We start from the raw sequence: 17147 nt of genomic DNA on the forward strand, positions 1-17147 counted from the left end.
CCACTCCTCCACTTGCACCTGCTGATGTGACCTTGGGTCAGTCACAAGCTCTGGCACAGCTGTCCTTGAAAAAGAGCAGTTTGTGTCAGAGCTCTCTCAGCCCCACTCACCTCACAGGGTGTCTGTTGTGGGGAGGGGAGGGGAGAGGAGTTTGTAAGCCGCTCTGAGACTCCGAGTGAAGGGCAGGGTATAAATCCAATCTCCTCCTCCTCCTCCTCCTCCTCCTCCTCCTCCTCCTCCTCCTTCTTCCTTACAGTAGAGGTCCATCAGTGGCTATTAGCCACAAGGTATAGATAGGAACTCTGGGGCAAGTGATGCTCTGTGTTCTTGGTGCTTGGGGGGGGGGCAAGAATGGGAGGACTTCTAGTGTCCTAGCCCCACTGCTGGACCTCCTGATGGCACCTGGTATTTCTGGCCACTGTGTGACAACAGAGTGTTGGACTGGATGGACCATTGGCCTGAGCCAACATTGGCTTCTTTTACGTTCTTATGTAAGCCCTCAATGGCTAGGGAACACCAGTGTTTTAGGCTTTGTTGCTATCAGGGGTCATTTCGTAGAAAAAGAGCTAGGGGGACTCATTAGCATAACTCATTAGCATATGCCACACCCCCTGACATCACCGGAAGTGTGTCCTCCCCACAGCCGGCGGCGACCACCAGCGGGCACCAGCAGGGAGCTTCAGGCCCCGCCCTCCCACACCTCACCCGGGGGGATGGCGTCCCCCCGCGTCCCCCCCCCAAATGACCCCTGGTTGCTATCATTAAAAGGCAGAGGAAGGGGGCCTGCACATTTCCAGGGCTTTTTTGGCCAGTGAGGAAGGACTTCTTGGGGGCAGGCCTGGCAGTAAACGCTATGTGACTCAAATGTGAATTTGTTGTAGGAATTCTAGTGGAGAAGATTGTAGCGTAAAAATGAAGTGAGACATACGTACTCCCCCCCCCCTACTGAAGGACCTCTCTCTAGACCACATTGGTGGTTCTGCCCTCAGGGGCTAGGATCACCAGGCTGCTTGATGAGCTCACTCTGGAGCAGGCCACATAGAACTGTCCATTTAAGAAGCAGTCGTCTGTTAAGTCAATTCCTGCCACCTTCCATGAAAGTGATGGCCTCTCTACTGGTGTTCCTGGATTGTTTTGCTCATATGGAGACTGTGTTGTTCTGAGCACCTCAGGGTGATCTTGCTGGTACTTGGCCTGCACAGCTCAGTGCACCGCAGGAGTACTATGTGCAGACGTCTTTGCTGCATTCCTAAATTGCCTCCTTCTGGCAGCTGCCTGTCCAGTGTAGGAGGGGGAGGGGGGAGGAGTATTAGAAGTCACTGTGGAGGTGGGGCTTGCAGCATCACTAAGACATTACTGCTGGGGCAGGCTCCCTTGTGGCTTTAAGCACCCTGCGACTGCTGCTGCACCTGAGAGACAGCCACCTGTTAGGTGTAGGAGGTGGGGGGAGTGTGTCGGAAACCATCAGAGAGGCTGGGCCAGCAGCATTACTGCTCCTCACAGGTGGGTGTTGGCCATTCCTGATTTCCTCAACTGTTATTAGCTGTCTGCAGACTCCTGTAACTGTTGGCTTTTTGAGCTCTGCAGCTGACCAGTCAGAGAGTGGGGGGTGCAAGGAGGCAGCAGCCTGGCAGCCACATAGGAATCAATGGGAGGGAGCACATTTTACCCCTTTTGACTCCCTTAGGGGTAGAATTCCTAAGAAATCCCTTCTTAGTGAGCATCTACATCATAGTAGGAGCGCTCATCGCAATTTGGTGTTTCTAGGTCCAGCGGTTTGGCCTGGGCGTTGATTTTACAGTGAGGGGGACTTTCTTTTGTATATATAGATGTTGTTCCCCCCGCAACACAAACAGATGATAACCAGAACCCAAGCTTGTCATTCTTCTTACCTGTTCAAAACATCTTCAGTATTTTGCATACTAATCTAACAAGCCACCCTCTACATATACAACTATGATCTACAGGGCTTTTTTTGTAGAAAAAGCCCAGCAGGAACTCATTAGCATATTAGGCCACACCCATGACAGCACAGCTCATTAGCACATTAGGCCACACCCCCGTGTTACCAGAAGTGTGGTCATCCAGCCACACCCACCTTTTGCTTCTTATTCTGTTTACCTTGTTGTTTGTCAAAACCCAGGGCCTTTTTTTGTAGCAGGAACTCCTTTGCATGTTAGGCCACACACCCCTAATGTAGCCAATCCTGATGAGTTTCTGCTGTTGGGTGTGGCCTATTATGCTAATGAGTTCCTGCTGGGTGTGGCCAACTTGGGAGCCAGCCGGAACTCCATTCCTGTGCGTTCCAGCCCCAAAATAGCCCTGATTGATCTATAATTCTATTTCATTGTCTGACGAAGTGTGCGGTGCACACAAAAGCTCACGCCTTGATTAAAGCTTTGTTGGTCTGATAGGTGCCCACTGGACTCTGACTTGGTCCTCTCATTTCAAATATTGTCCTTTGATGTTGTTGTATTTGATATTGATTGCCAGACTATAGATAGAAAATTACATCGTATCAGAATGATTTGAAAACGTGGTTGATGTGCATTCGATTTATTTAATATCTGTAGCGCTATTGTTAACAGTGGTATTATTTTTTTCTTTACACGATTGATCCTCCCAGCTATGGTTATTGTCAGGGGCCAGCTGCTGGGAGCAGATGTTGCTCATTTTGAGGCAGCTACATTGGATGTAGTGGGCGGTGCTGGTTACAACCTCTACAGCCCTTTATGATGTGCTACCGTCATACCTGAAGGATCGTCCCTTATGTCCCTGGGCATCAGCTGTGGTCCTCAGATAGCCATCTGTTTGGTGTAGCCAGTTTGGTGTAGTGGTTGAGTGCGCGGACTCTAATCTGGGAGAACCGGGTTTGATCCCCCACTCCTCCACTTGCACCTGCTGGATGACCTTGGGCAAGCCATAGTTCTGACAAGAGCTGTTCTTGGAAAAAGCGCAGTTTCCTGCCTCCCAGGGTGTCTGTTGTGGGGAGGGGAAGGGAAAGGAGTTTGTAAGCCGTTCTGAGACACCTTTGGGTAGTGAAGGGCGGGGTGTAAATCCAATCTCTTCTTCTCCTTCTCTTCTTTCTTCTTCTTCTCTTCTATCCCACCACTTAGGGTGACCTGTCTTGCACTGTCTGGAGACTGGGCCTTTGCCATTGTGGCTTTGGCTCTAGGCCTTCTCCAATAAAAACAGCCACTTATTTAGAAACAAGAAGTCTTATTTCAGACATGGGTTGAACATGAAGATGGGACAAACTGCCACTGTGGAACCCTCTTTGATATGTGTGGAGACTGAACAGAAAATCCTGCGAGGCACGCCCGGGGTCAAAGTTCAGACTTCCCAGGTCAAAGTTTGAATTCCCACGGAGACACTCTCGCCGGGAGAATTGGCAAGCAGGACATATTCTTTGCTGAGTCTGCATGAGCCTGCACGATGAATTACTGAGAACACAGTCTTTGCAACATTCGGGGAAAGATGAGCTATGAGAAAAGAACATTCTGTGAACTACACTGTACCTTTTAGCTTACAAAGTCTTTTGCTCTGATTGTAACAAACTTGACTGAGCCTTCTTGATTCTAATAAAATGCTGCTGTGAGAGAGCCTGTTAGCTGAGAGAGAAGCTCAGAGAGACAGTCTTGGTACAGAGAGAGACGAGAGACAGAGCTGTTCTGCAGCTTCAAGAAATCTCTTGTGTGGTGTCGTGATTTGAACCCTGGTAAAAGTCAACAGATAGGCTTTTCCGAAGAGCTGTGAATCTGCCTTGGAACAATGTGCCAGGAAGAGGAATTAGCAGGACCCATCAAGTGACCAGCTTTTAATTGCCAGAGTGCCATTTACTTAGTAGACCAAACGAAAAGGCTCAAACTCGCGAGTAGGGGCCGCACGATCCTTCTTGTAAATCTTAACAGAGTAGGGGGCCATACGATCTTCCTTGGGAAGATTCTTCCACATTATTGAGGAGTGAGTTGTCAAGGATCTGTAGGGTTGCCCGTGTCTTCCCCCTGTTGGTGGGGGGATTTGGGGGGTGTTCTGGGGTGTGGGAGGGGACATCAGAGATGCGCTGGCATAACTTCCAGAAGTGACATGATCACATTGGTGCTATTGGGGCAACACTCTACTTTTTGGGCAAAACTCTGTGATAAACATAGCTACAAACCACAGAGTTTTGCCCCCAAAGTAGACCATCGCCCTGATGTTGCTGACATCAGCACGTTGTGACATTGCACAGGAACGTATGGCCGGTGGCAGCGTTTCCCCCGCAGGCCAGCTGGCCACCGGAGGGCCCACAAAATCAAGGGATCCCCCGTTTCCCCCTTGGGCCTGGGAAACCAAAGGATACGGCATGAATGAGATATTATGGCAGAAGCCTTCCACCATGCCCAGGGAGGTAGGAAGCTTAGGCAGCCACTCTCCCATACCCTAACCAACCTTACAGGGTTATTGTAAGGGGGAAAAGCCACAGAGAATAAAAATATGCTCTTCTGTGAGCTCAGCTGAGAACGCTGTGATAAAAATGCTTGATATAGGCAGTGTCAACCATTCTATGGGAAGGAGTGCTGAGCTGACATTTTTGCAGTAGTCAATATACAGTATGTCAAAAACCAATCATTGCAACAGCTCTCTGGAGGATGCCGCTATGGTGAGCCCCCAATTCTAATTTGGTGGAAGAGGAAAGGAGGGCAAAGATGGAAAGCAGTGAGACTAAAGGTGATGTGGGATTTGGACCCAGGACTGGCCAGCTCACATTCCCATCAGCTACTCTAAACCAGCCCAGACATTGCAGGAAAAAGTTGTAGAATTGCCAACCATTTCCAAAAACTAATGCAAATGCACCAGGCAGGAGTGTGCAAAGCAAGTGCCAAGTCCCATGATCCTTTAGACATGCCCGTAAACGTTTCCCGTAATCTGGAAAGTATTTGATCATAGCCTGTGCCTGTCTTGAAACCCAGCTCACATGACAGGTATAAATTGTGTTGCTAGACCCTTCCAATCATAGAATTCATTTGGTCTTCTTCTAGGAATCAGCAAGTGAACTGGGTGTGCTTTAGGAATCACCTCATTCTCAGGAGTGCATAGATACACTTCTTAGATTTGGGTAAGTATGAAAAGCCATGCATGTTGTGCTTCAGGTGGATAGCTGTGTTCCTTTATAGTAGTAAAACAAAAATGCAAGTCTAGTAGCCATTCAAAGACTAATTTCTTTGCCTCAGGATATTAGCTTTCACGGGTGAAAGCATGTATAGAGAGAGGGACAGAGGATTTGCATTTTACCCATTTATTTTGAATCCCTTGCTCAATCTGATGCGGGGCTAAAAGTATGTCTCTGAACATTTTCTTTTTAGAGAATACTTTATATAACTTTTGATGCTGGTAGTGATTCTCTGTACCACATAGATTTCCACCATCTTGGCCACACTATTTTAAAAGGAGCACTAGGAGGGGAAAGGCAGGCAGTTGGCAAGTGGATATTCCTCCAGGGCTGCACAAGGCAGTACAGACCCCACGCTGACCAGGAACTGGGCAGTGGGAGACACAGAGGCAAGGCCTCAGAACTTGGAAGGTTCCTACAAAGGTCAGGTGGTTGTGGCAACTTACTGGAGAGAGAAAAGCCTCTCCAGGTGTTAGGAGAAACTTGGAGAGCAGGGTGGAATAGGGCCTGCAGGCCAAAGCTGGCCCGTTTCACCAACCACAAATACACACTGTACCGGGTGTTGTTTTTCTAGATTGGCGGGCAACTCAAGATGACCCTGTCTTCATTCGAAGTGGCCATGAATACTATGGCCTCTGTTGTCAGTGACTACCTGGAGGAAAAGAAGAGAGTTCCCAAGATTACTAAGGATGGGCTGAATCAGCTGGTGAAAGAGCAGTTCCCACACTGCGAGAAGGTGAGGAGGGATTCATTCTCTACCTGCTCTTTCCCATGCATAATCTTATAAACCTCAATCATGTCTCCCCTCAGTCGTCGTTTCTCCAAGCTACCCTAAGCGCCTTAACCTTTCCTCATAGGGAAAGTGTTCCAACCCTTTTATCATTCGAGTTGCCCTTTCCGGCACTTTTTCCAAAGCTATAATATCTTTTTTAAGGTGTGGTGACCAGAACTGCACGCAGTATTCCAAATGAGGCCGCACCATTGATTTCACCCTGTACTGCATTCCATTCAGTATAGCCAAACTATGTTGCGTTTCCACTATCAACAAATAAGCCTTCTGCTGTCTCTGGTGCTGATTCTTTATCAGGAGAGGTCCGGTTTTGTTTGTGTATTGTGTGATGTGTGTGTTTTAGGGTTCAGCATGAATGCCAGTTTTGGAAGGATGTGCTAGAAAGCAGGCATGATAGGCTGGCAGGATTATAGCATTCATGCCCTAAGACATTACCCTATTCATGCATTCGACCTGTTTTGCAGACTCTGTGTTGGGAGGAGGCAGAGGCTGATAGGGAGGCGATGGGTGGCTGATGCCTCAGAGCACCCATTAGCATTATACAGAGACTGAAGAAGAACTGATCTCTTCATCCCCTCCTTGAGGATCTCACTTTATGGATTCTTATAGCCACTGTGAGGCAGGGAGGGCAATACGGTCAGCCCGATCCTCTCAGGTTCTCGGAAGATAAGCAGGGTCGGTACTTTGGAGGCCACCGAGGAAAACCCTGCAGAGGAAGGCAATGACAAACCTCCTGTGTTTCTCACTTTTCTTGAAGGCCCCTTGCTGGGGTCACCGTAGGTTGGCTGCAAGTGGATGGCACTTTATACAAACACACAGGGGTCATTTCCTGCGGGAGCGTACAGGAGTGGAGCTCTGGCAGTAAGGAGCCCAGGGGGCGGGCACATGCAACAAGCCCCACCCCTGGCTCCCAGCAGCCCTCAGTTGGGCCACGAGGAGCAAGAAGCACCCAGGTAAGTTGCAGAGCCCCCCCTCCGGCCGCCTTCAGGTGCAAGCTCTCCCTCCTCTGTGAGGGCAGATCTACGCATTCCCCCCACCCATAGCTAGCAATCCGAAACAGTCCAGTGGCTCCTTAAAGACCAAGTTTTATTCAGGTACAAGCTCTCCCTCCTCTGCGAGGACAGATCTGCATGTCCCCCCCCCCGAATAGCTAGCAATCCAATACAGTCCAGTGGAGCCTGAGTGGTGGGTGTTGCCTTCTGACACACTTCCGGTGATGTCAGGGGGTGTGGCATATGCAAATAAGTTATGCTAATGAGTTATGCTAATGAGCTCCTGCACCTCTTTTTCTACGAAATGACCCCTGCAAACACACAAATCAACTGAGAATTTATCAGTGTTAATTGACTGTAGAAAATAAACATTTTCCAATATCTGCATAATTTGGGAACAACAATCTAATGTGTAAGGGATGTGTGCATGTGCGTGTGAGTGTGCGTGAAGTGCAATCAAGTCACAGTCAACATATGGTGACTCTGTAGGTTTTTCAAGGCAAAAGACTAAGAAAAGCATAACATATACTTCCTCTGGAATGGTTACCCTGGAATTCCTTGGTGGTCCCCGTCCAAATGCAAACCAGGGCGGACTCTACTTAGCTTCCGAGATCTGATGAGAACAGGCCAGCATGGGTATAGTTTATTTGTAATTTATTGCATGTGTCTACATTTTATACAGGGAGACTTGGGGCCCAAAAGAAGTTTCCATTAAAAATAAATAGAAATGCCCTTTGCATCTTACTTCCTCATAGCATTAGTATAAATTATAACATTAAAAGAGACAAACATAAAGGGAATAAAGGAATCCTTAAGCAGAAGAGTCTCTTAAAATACATGTGTAATGATTCCTTATTTTAAGAGTGTGTGTGTCTCTTTAAATGTTTGGTTGGGGTGCAGTGATAGCGGAATAGAGTGATTGAGAGAGACAAGTGTGCTGTGACTGGTGGATGACAGAGTGTGGGAGGAGTTGTTTTTAAATGAATCTCGGTGTGTGTCTTGAAGTCAGTTATGAAAGTCAGTTAGAGAAATCAGTTGGAGTTTTGAGTTGGAGATATTCAGTTAGTGAGTCAGTGAGTGAGCTGACAGAGTCTGCGTGAAAACTTAAAGAGTAAAGAGTTCAGAATACAAGTCTGTGAAAGCTAAAGTTGGAAGGAGCTATGAGAAGGGTCTGTGAGACTCTAGAGTGGTGAAAAAGAACCTATAGTGCTAAGCTAGTGTGACTGCCTGTTAAAGAAAGAGATTCCTGTCAGAGTGGGATCTTAATGTTAAGAAGAGTGTGTGTGATACCTCACCAGTTTATTCATCATTGTTGGATCCCCAAGCATCGAGAATAAATCCACGTTTTCAAGAAAAGCAAAATTTATTTCAAAGCGTTGAAGACATACTCAAACACGTTCTTTGTTAGAACTGGGGATACACAGTTAGGTCAAGCATAATAAAGGAAATTCAAACAGATACAGATCCAATGAATAGCATTCCCGCTGGCGGGCTAATGAAACGGTTGCGCGCCCAGTCCATGGGAACCAGGCAGAACATCAGACAAAACACAGGTGCAGTACTCATGAGAAAAGCAATAGGCAAGCATTACAGCATCTTCTCCCCCACACAACCTCCAGCAGTTATCTTGTGCATTCCAACGCAGGAGCAGGATGATAGAAAACAAGCCGGGTGCAACAGGGAAAGGATATGTACACAGAGGTCACAGAAAACAGAATGGCAGCTTGCTGACATACTGCCCCCCTTAAAATACACTTACAACACACCTCCCGGGTCGGGCGGGAGATCTCCCGGGCTGGGCGGGAGACCTCCCGGTTTGTCCGGGAACCTCTTGTGGAAACTACGGATCAGGTAAGGGGCCCGAATATCCCCTTCTTCCACCCATTCGCGGTGCTGGGGACCGAAATCAACCCATTCGATAAGGTACCAGAGTTTACCACGTTTCAATTTACAATCAAGGATATCAGCGATCTCAAAATGTTCATCCCCTTCCAAAATGACAGGTGGAGGAGGAGTAACTGCTGGTCTCCAGGGAGACGGGCCAGGATCCTTCTTCAACAGGCTCATGTGAAAAACAGAATGCAGAGCACGTAAATTCTTAGGCAAAACAACATCAACCGCCACATCATTTATGACTTTACGCACTTTGAATGGACCAATGAACTTCCACCCCAATTTCCTGCTAGGCCGCAGCATCTTAATGTTCTTGGTCGAGACATACACAAGATCCCCAGGTTTCAGATCAAACCCCACCACCCTACCCTTGTCTGCCTGGGTCTTGTAAGCAGCCTTGGCTGCGTCAAGTGTTTGGCATAGCAGCGGCCATGCTTTTTGCAAGGACATACACCATGTATCAGCATCCCCCACAGGACGTTGGCCCATCCCCTCCAGGAAAGGGAGGGGGGGCTGTCGTAACCAGAGACAGCTTTATAAGGAGACATGCCCGTGGAGCTATGGACAGTATTGTTATAACAATATTCAGCAAGAGGCAACAATTCACACCAATCATTCTGTTGATAATTAGTAAAACAACGAAGATATTGCTCCAGGGTCTGATTAACTCGTTCTGTTTGTCCGTCAGTCTCAGGATGATACGCGCTGCTGAGCCCTTGTTCCACCCCTAAAATGGAAAGAAGTTCCCTCCAAAACTTAGAAACAAATTGGGTCCCCCTGTCAGAAATTAATTTAGCAGGTAATTGATGAATTTTCACCACGTGAGACATAAACGATTTCGCCAACCTCTGAGCTGTAGGCAAGGAAGGAAAAGGCACAAAATGAGCTTGCTTAGAAAATAAATCAACAACCACCCAAATAACAGTGTTCCCTTTGCTCGCAGGGAGGTCAGTAATAAAGTCCATGGACACCACTTCCCACGGTCTCGATGGGGTAGGGAGTGGCTGCAGAAGACCAGGAGGCTTGCCCACTCTGGGTTTAGTCAAGGCACAGGTTTGGCAGGACCGAACAAAAGTCAAGAGGTCTTTGCGCATCTGTGGCCACCAGAACTGTCTGCGGATGAGTTGCAGAGATTTAACAAAACTCCAATGCCCTGCCAGTTTCGAACCGTGAGCAGACTCCATCACCTCCCTCCTCATTGAAATAGGCACATACAGTTTGTCTCCAGAATAAATCAGACCTTCAGGGCTACGGACACAATCTGGCAACGCTTTCAGGGAGGCATCATCATCAGCAGTAAAAGCAGACATATATTTCTGGACCCAGCCCCCCCCCCCCCAGGGAAAAGGGAAGGCGAAGTTTCATCAGAGCGCGGAATCGAGCGCGCTTGCGCACGGGTGACCACAGCCCCCCCCAGGTGGGAGGGGGAAAAAACAGAGTCCATGATGATTTCACGCTGACTGTCATGTTGTGGGAGGCGTGAGAGCGCGTCAGCCAGGGAATTAGCCGTCCCAGGGAAATGACGAAGAGTGAATCGAAACTTAGCAAAGAAGTCCGCCCAACGAAGTTGTTTAGCGTTGAGAGAACGGGGGGATTTCAGCATTTCCAGATTTTTATGGTCAGTCCAGACTTCAAATGGCAGTTGCGCCCCCTCCAACCACTGCCTCCAAGTGGAGAGAGCCAGCCGGATCGCTGATGCCTCCTTCTCCCAAATCCCCCAGTTTCGTTCAGCGTCAGAAAACTTTTTAGACACAAATGCGAGGGGGTGTAAACGACCATCTTCCCCTTCTTGCAAAATAGCGGCCCCCATTGCCACATCCGAGGCATCAGTTTGGACAATGAATTTTTTAGTTTCATCAGGGCGCGCCAGCACTGGCTCAGAGGTGAACATCAGTTTAAGTTTCTCAAAAGCCTCTGCGCAAGCAGGGGACCATTTAAGCGGGGCGCCTGGTTTCGTAGCATCAAAACCCTTCCCCTTGGTCTTTAGCAAATCAGTCAGAGGAAGGGCAATTTGAGCGAAATTCTGGATGAAATTTCTATAAAAATTGGCGAATCCGAGGAACATTTGCAATTGTTTGCGGGTCCTGGGGGGTTCCCAGTCAAGTACAGCCTGTATTTTAGCAGGGTCCATTTCCACCTTCCCCCCAGAGATGCGATAACCCAAAAAGTCAATGCATGTCTTGTGGAATTCACATTTTGACAGCTTTGCAAACAGGTGGTGTTCATAAAGTCGCTTAAGGACCTGGCGCACCAATTTAATATGCGACGGGAGGTCCTGAGAGTACAGCAACACGTCATCAAGGTAAAGGACCACTCCTTTGAACAAGAACTCATGTAGGACCTCATTGATTAGGTTCATGAAGACCCCCGGAGCCCCTTGAAGCCCGAAGGGCATAACGAGGTACTCAAACTGCCCCAAAGGGGTATTAAATGCAGTCTTACTTTCATCCCCCTCCCGAATGCGCACACGGAAATATGCATCTCGGAGGTCAAGTTTCGAGAAGATTTTGCCCTTGGTGGCCTCAGCTACCAAGTCCTTGATTAGCGGGAGGGGGTAGGCATTGGACAAAGAAACAGCGTTCAGACCCCTATAATCAGTGCACAATCTAAGCCCCCCGTCTTTCTTCTTTCGGAAAAGTACAGGCGCGGCGAAAGGGGAGGAAGCCGGGCGAATGAAACCCCGGGCTAGATTTTTATCAATAAAGTTCCGCAGTTCAACTTTCTCAGCCGGCCCCATCGCATAGATTTTACCTTTAGGTAATTTACAGTCAGGCAAAAGTTCAATAGCACAGTCAGTAGAGCGATGGGGGGGCAATTCGTTAGCTTCATCTTCGCCAAACACTTTCGCCAAGTCTCTATACTCTCGAGGCAAAGAAGCTAACTCTTCCGGCTGCAAAGCGCCGCAGGGGAACTGTGCGGTCGGCTGGTCCCCCCACGAGTCCAACCAGCAGTGATCTACACATTTAGCCGACACAAATTTGACAACCCCTTCTTCCCACAAGATGTAAGGGTCATGGGTAAACAACCAGGGACTCCCCAGTACTAAGTCAAACTGCGATTTAGGGGTAACAATGAAGGATCTGGATTCCCAATGATCGCCAGCCCCCAACCGCAAAGCCATAGTCTCGTGTGTACAAGGTTCCATGGGTGCCCCATCCATTTGGGTAAAAATGATGGGAGACTTCAAGGGGACTATCCCCGCTTCCAGTGCCAATAACACTCTAGGGCTGATGAGATCCCTCCCACACCCAGAATCAATCAACGCTCTCACCCTAACGTGGGTCCCCAGGAGCGGATTCATTAACGAGACAGTCACGAAAAACAGGGAAGGGGTTTCTCTCACCACCTTGGGCGCAGAGCTAGAATGGCCGTGTCGTTTTGCGCCTCTCACAACAGGCCGTTGTCGTTTTCCGCCGTTTCAGCCACCACCTCCTCTTCTGACTCGGCAGCAGACGGTTCGATTCCCTCCAGGCCTTGGGCCGCCTGCAGAGCTTTGGAGAAACGCGGTTTAGCCATCCCCTTCTTCCCCGTCAGCGGTGTCTTCGGGCTTGGAGTAGGCGGCTTGTCTTTTACCTGACGGCTGCCACAATCCACAGCGAAATGCCCCTTCTCCCCGCACTTGAGACAGAGCCCCATCTTCATACGTAGTTCTCGTGCCGATTCCGACAGGCGTTGAGTCTTGGGTCTGGAGGCACTGGCAGCGGCGGGTCTGTTGGTCGTAGCAGCCAAGTCGAGTTTGATGGTGGTGAGCCGATCCTCTGCATTTTCAGCTTCCTGGGTCCAGGCCATCAGGGAGACAGGATTGACAGTCTTCAGAACCGTTTCTCGGATGTCTGCGTTGAGTCCCAATCGATACATCTCAGCCAATATATGATCAGGGTAGTCTCGGAGCTTTGCTGCCTGCTTGTGGAATTCCAGTGTGTACTCGCGAACCGACTTCTTATTCTGGCGGTAGGTGCGGAGAAACGCTTTAGCTCTTTGGCTCGCGTTGACATCTTCAAACCTCGCCCGCAGCGCCCACATGAATGCTCGCAAATTCAAAAGTTCCGGACCGCGGTCATTGTGCAGTCCAACATACCATGTGGCGGCGTCTCCTTTTAGTCTTGCCGAGATGACATCAATAAGACCAGCTTCATTTCGGAACAGGTGTCGGCTCTCTTCTACGAATTTATGCACTCTCACCGTGAAGAAAGCGAGTTCATCTGGGTTGCCGTCAAAGGTAGCCTCCAGTAGATCTTTGGGTCTGGGCCATGGAGGCCGTACCAACGGTCCCAGCTGACCCGGAACTCCCCTGAGAGGGAGACCCGGACCAACCGGTGGCCCCGCTGGCATTGGCCTCATCGGTGGCGGCAGACCCGGCACCGGCGGACCCCCCGGCATCGGCTGTTGCACAGGCCCTTGCTGAGGCGGTCCCGCCGGCGGCTGGACAGGCACCTGCGGCGCGGGAACTCCCGGTACTTGCAGCGGAGGTCCCGTCGGCGGCTGAGCAGGCACCTGCGGTGCGGGAACTCCCGGTGCAGGGACAACTTGTTGCTGCGCGGCGTGTGCGTCAAGGAAATTAGCCATTCTAACGTCCATCATTCCCGGCAGAGCTTCCATTACATCCTGGAATGTCCTCAACAAGTCCCTCACCGAGTATTCCAGTTCTGCCAGTCGTTCCCCGGTGGTTTCCTCCGGGATGGGGTCCCGAGGTCGATAGTCCGGGGGTGGGTCATAGTCCTCTTCCGTTTGGAAGGCTCCGGTGCCCTCCTCATCCTCTGCGTGGCCTCGCGGCCCCGATGGCTCGAACATCCACTCCTCGAGGTCTTGCTTGGAACTCCCCTTCTCCGAGGTAGTCCCCGGCTCCGGGAACAATCCCTTGTCAAACAGACTCTCACGTAATCCGCTCCCCCGACGGGAGTACACCTCTCGGGTGCCCTGAGTGTTGTACATAGTCCAGTCATCCTGCTGTTGAGTCTTCCGCGGACCCCAGTGCGAAGGGGTCGGAGGCGGCCAAGACAGATGTGCAGGCAGGCGGGGAATCGTTCCCCCCACGGCACCCTCCACCGAGGCTGCAGTCGTGAACACCAAAGGAGCGGAGGTATGTGGGACCGATCCTGAGTCCCCCTCCGTGTTAAGTAGGTTTCCCTCAGTTCCGCTCATGATCTTGCCAGATTCGGAACGATAGGAGAAAGAGAGTTCTAACAATATGTTGGATCCCCAAGCATCGAGAATAAATCCACGTTTTCAAGAAAAGCAAAATTTATTTCAAAGCGTTGAAGACATACTCAAACACGTTCTTTGTTAGAACTGGGGATACACAGTTAGGTCAAGCATAATAAAGGAAATTCAAACAGATACAGATCCAATGAATAGCATTCCCGCTGGCGGGCTAATGAAACGGTTGCGCGCCCAGTCCATGGGAACCAGGCAGAACATCAGACAAAACACAGGTGCAGTACTCATGAGAAAAGCAATAGGCAAGCATTACAGCATCTTCTCCCCCACACAACCTCCAGCAGTTATCTTGTGCATTCCAAGGCAGGAGCAGGATGATAGAAAACAAGCCGGGTGCAACAGGGAAAGGATATGTTCACAGAGGTCACAGAAAACAGAATGGCAGCTTGCTGACAATCATTTCCTTATTCCCAAACCGTTACAGATAACCAGCATCTTATTTTGTTCTTATTTCAATAAATCCTATTTTGTTTAAGATTGACCCAGAATTCAGTTCAATCCTTCCTCAGGGCCACATAGACCTTTGAAAGTCAAGACCCTGGGTCACATTACCAACAATAGCTAATGAGAGGAGATTTGGAATTTGTTTAAATTCCTGGTGGCAGCAGAAACTACCCAGAAACTACAAAGTATCATTTAAAGTGAAAACCAGTCCTCCCCAAATAAGAGGACGCCACAACATAATAGAGAAAAATTTGGGCAATGCACGGCTACTCTGAATTCTCCGTAGAAGCTTGAATGACTTAATTGAGGCTATTATACAGAACACAAGTGTCACTGGAAAATACAGTAATGCAAGGATAAGTAGAAGGCAGCAAGAAGAGAGGAAAACCCAGCATGAGATGGAATGATTCAATAAAGGAAGCCACAGTGCTCAGTATGCAAGAGCGGAGCAAGACTGTTATCCATAGATCCTTTGGAGGTCATTAATTCATAAGGTTGCCATAAGTCAAAAGACACTTAATGGCATCACAGACATTATGCATGCGCGCGCACGCACGCATGCACGCACACACACACAGGTAGTGAACCTTGCTGTCAGACTAGGCGTATCTTAATTCACAGGACATTGCCTATTTCCACCTTGAAAATGTGACTCCGCATCTTCTGGATTTCTCTGACCCTCCTTTAATGTCCACTGTTCACCCAAAGAAAGAAATCAGCCGAGGAGCTTATGAGATCAGAATCCCACTGGTAGGTAACGTGAATGCACTTTCTATAAGAACCTAAGAGTACTGTTGGATCAGGCCAGTGGGCCATCTTGTCTCGCCTCCAAATTAGAAAGAAAGGAAGGAAGCCCTAACCAGAAGAGTCTCTGACCATACAAAAAGGAGATATTGGGGACTTAAACCACCCCCCCCCCAAATAATAAAAGAAGAGCCTGTAGTAGGGTTGCCAAGTCCTATTTACTCACCGGCGGGGGGAGCGTCCGCTTGCTCCGGGAGCTGGCTGGGGACGCGCGTGCGCCAGAACATTACCGGAAGTGACGCACGACGTAGGGCACGTTGGGGGCGTGACCCAGATCATCGGGGGGGGGAACCATATGGTTCCCCCCCCCGATGATCTGGGCCACGCCCCCAACGTGCCCTACGTCATGCGTCACCTCCGGTGATGCAGCTTTGGGGGGCGGGGTTCCCCCCGGGGCCTGATTCCGCCGCGGCGGGAATTGGGCCTCCAAAGCAGGGGTTTCCCCGCCCCCCGCCCCCACTTGGCAGCCCTAGCCTGTAGCTTCAACAAACCTATTTCCTCCATGGCTGTTGCTAGGCAACCACCGCCTTCCATGTTGGGTTTGAATGAGTTGAAGGCAGAGGGAGGGGGCAGGGTCCTTTCTGGGGTTGTTTTGGGCTTTAAGGAAGGACTCATGGGGGCCAGGCCTGGCTAGGGATGCCAGCTCCAGGTTGGGGAATTCCTGGAGATTTGGGGGTGGAGTGTGATGAGGACAGGGATGGGGAACTGGGATTAGAGGAACGGCTATCATGTCAGAGAGCAGAGTTGGGTCCTGGCATCTCACTTTCCCAACCAACGCAGCTTCTTTTGTTCCAGGAAGGTGGCTGAATTTGTCCACCAGAAATAGAGTCTTTGGGACAGGTCCAAGGCCTAAAGCGTTTGTGTCCACACTAAGATTGTTTTGACGGCACAAAGGGGCTGTGTTTTTGTTCTTAGGCTGTCCTGCCAAGAGACCCTTTCTCCCCCACCACGGAAGGCACCACATTAAGCTGCTTGGAACTGAACGTCATCATCCGAACGAAGAAACTCAAACAGGTACAGACTGACATTTCCTTTCTTACAAAAAGCCAACACCTGGACCTATATGTATGGACTGGTCACTTCCATTTCGATGTATCTGAGGAAGTGTGCGTGCACAGGAAAGCTCCCACCTTGAATAAAACTTTGCTGGTCTTAAAGGTGCCACTGGGCTCTGACTTTGTTCTTCTCCCCCCACCATTTGTTTTGGCCTCCCCTGCCTTTGCTGCTCGCGCCCGGATGCCGGCGCCTCAGGCAGGTTCACGAGTCACGGCCTCCTCCCTCTCTGTGGTGACTGTTTGCGGCTGCAGCAGCGGACCAAGTTGGGAGTTGGCTTCTAACAGCCAAAACCAGCCTGGAAGCTATCAAAAGAAGAAAGAGCTCAAAGGCCAGGCCTGACGCCTGCTTCTGGTTGGCAACTCTGGTTTGGGAAATCCATGGGGATTCTGTGGGTGGTGCCTGTGGAGGGTGGGGCTTGGGGAGGGGAGGGGCCTCAGCAGCGCATAATGCCATAAAGTCTACCTTCCCTAAAAGCCATTTTCTCCAGGGGAACTAATCTCTCTGTTCTGGAGATAGAGAGGCCAGCCTCCGAATGGGACCGGAGGATCCTTGGAATTACAGCTCATCTCCAGACTACACAGATCAGTTCCCCAGGAGAAGAAGGAGGCTTTGGAGGGTGGACTCTATGGCACTGTACCCCACTGAGGTCCCCCTGTCCTCCCCAGGCTCCATCCCCAAATCTCCAGCGGTTTCCCAACCTGGATCTGTCAAACCTTTCTCCCAGGGGGGACCTGGCAATCCTAACTGGAGATCAGTTGTAATTATAAGATCCTAAGAAGACCCCTGCTGGATCAGACCA

The 17147-nt window shown here is 49.8% G+C and overlaps 1 long non-coding RNA gene across 1 annotated transcript; it reads left to right on the top strand.

Moving 5' to 3' along the window:
* Positions 1–5023: 5023 nt before the first annotated feature.
* Positions 5024–16362, top strand: LOC107110900. The gene is made up of 4 exons (XR_001482538.1): positions 5024–5098; positions 5727–5888; positions 15197–15238; positions 16208–16362. It is a non-coding gene; the product is annotated as an uncharacterized LOC107110900 (long non-coding RNA).
* Positions 16363–17147: the final 785 nt, after the last annotated feature.

The sequence above is a fragment of the Gekko japonicus genome, unplaced genomic scaffold (genome assembly GCF_001447785.1).
Source record: "Gekko japonicus isolate JY-2015 unplaced genomic scaffold, Gekko_japonicus_V1.1 scaffold175, whole genome shotgun sequence".
Lineage (NCBI taxonomy): Eukaryota > Metazoa > Chordata > Lepidosauria > Squamata > Gekkonidae > Gekko > Gekko japonicus.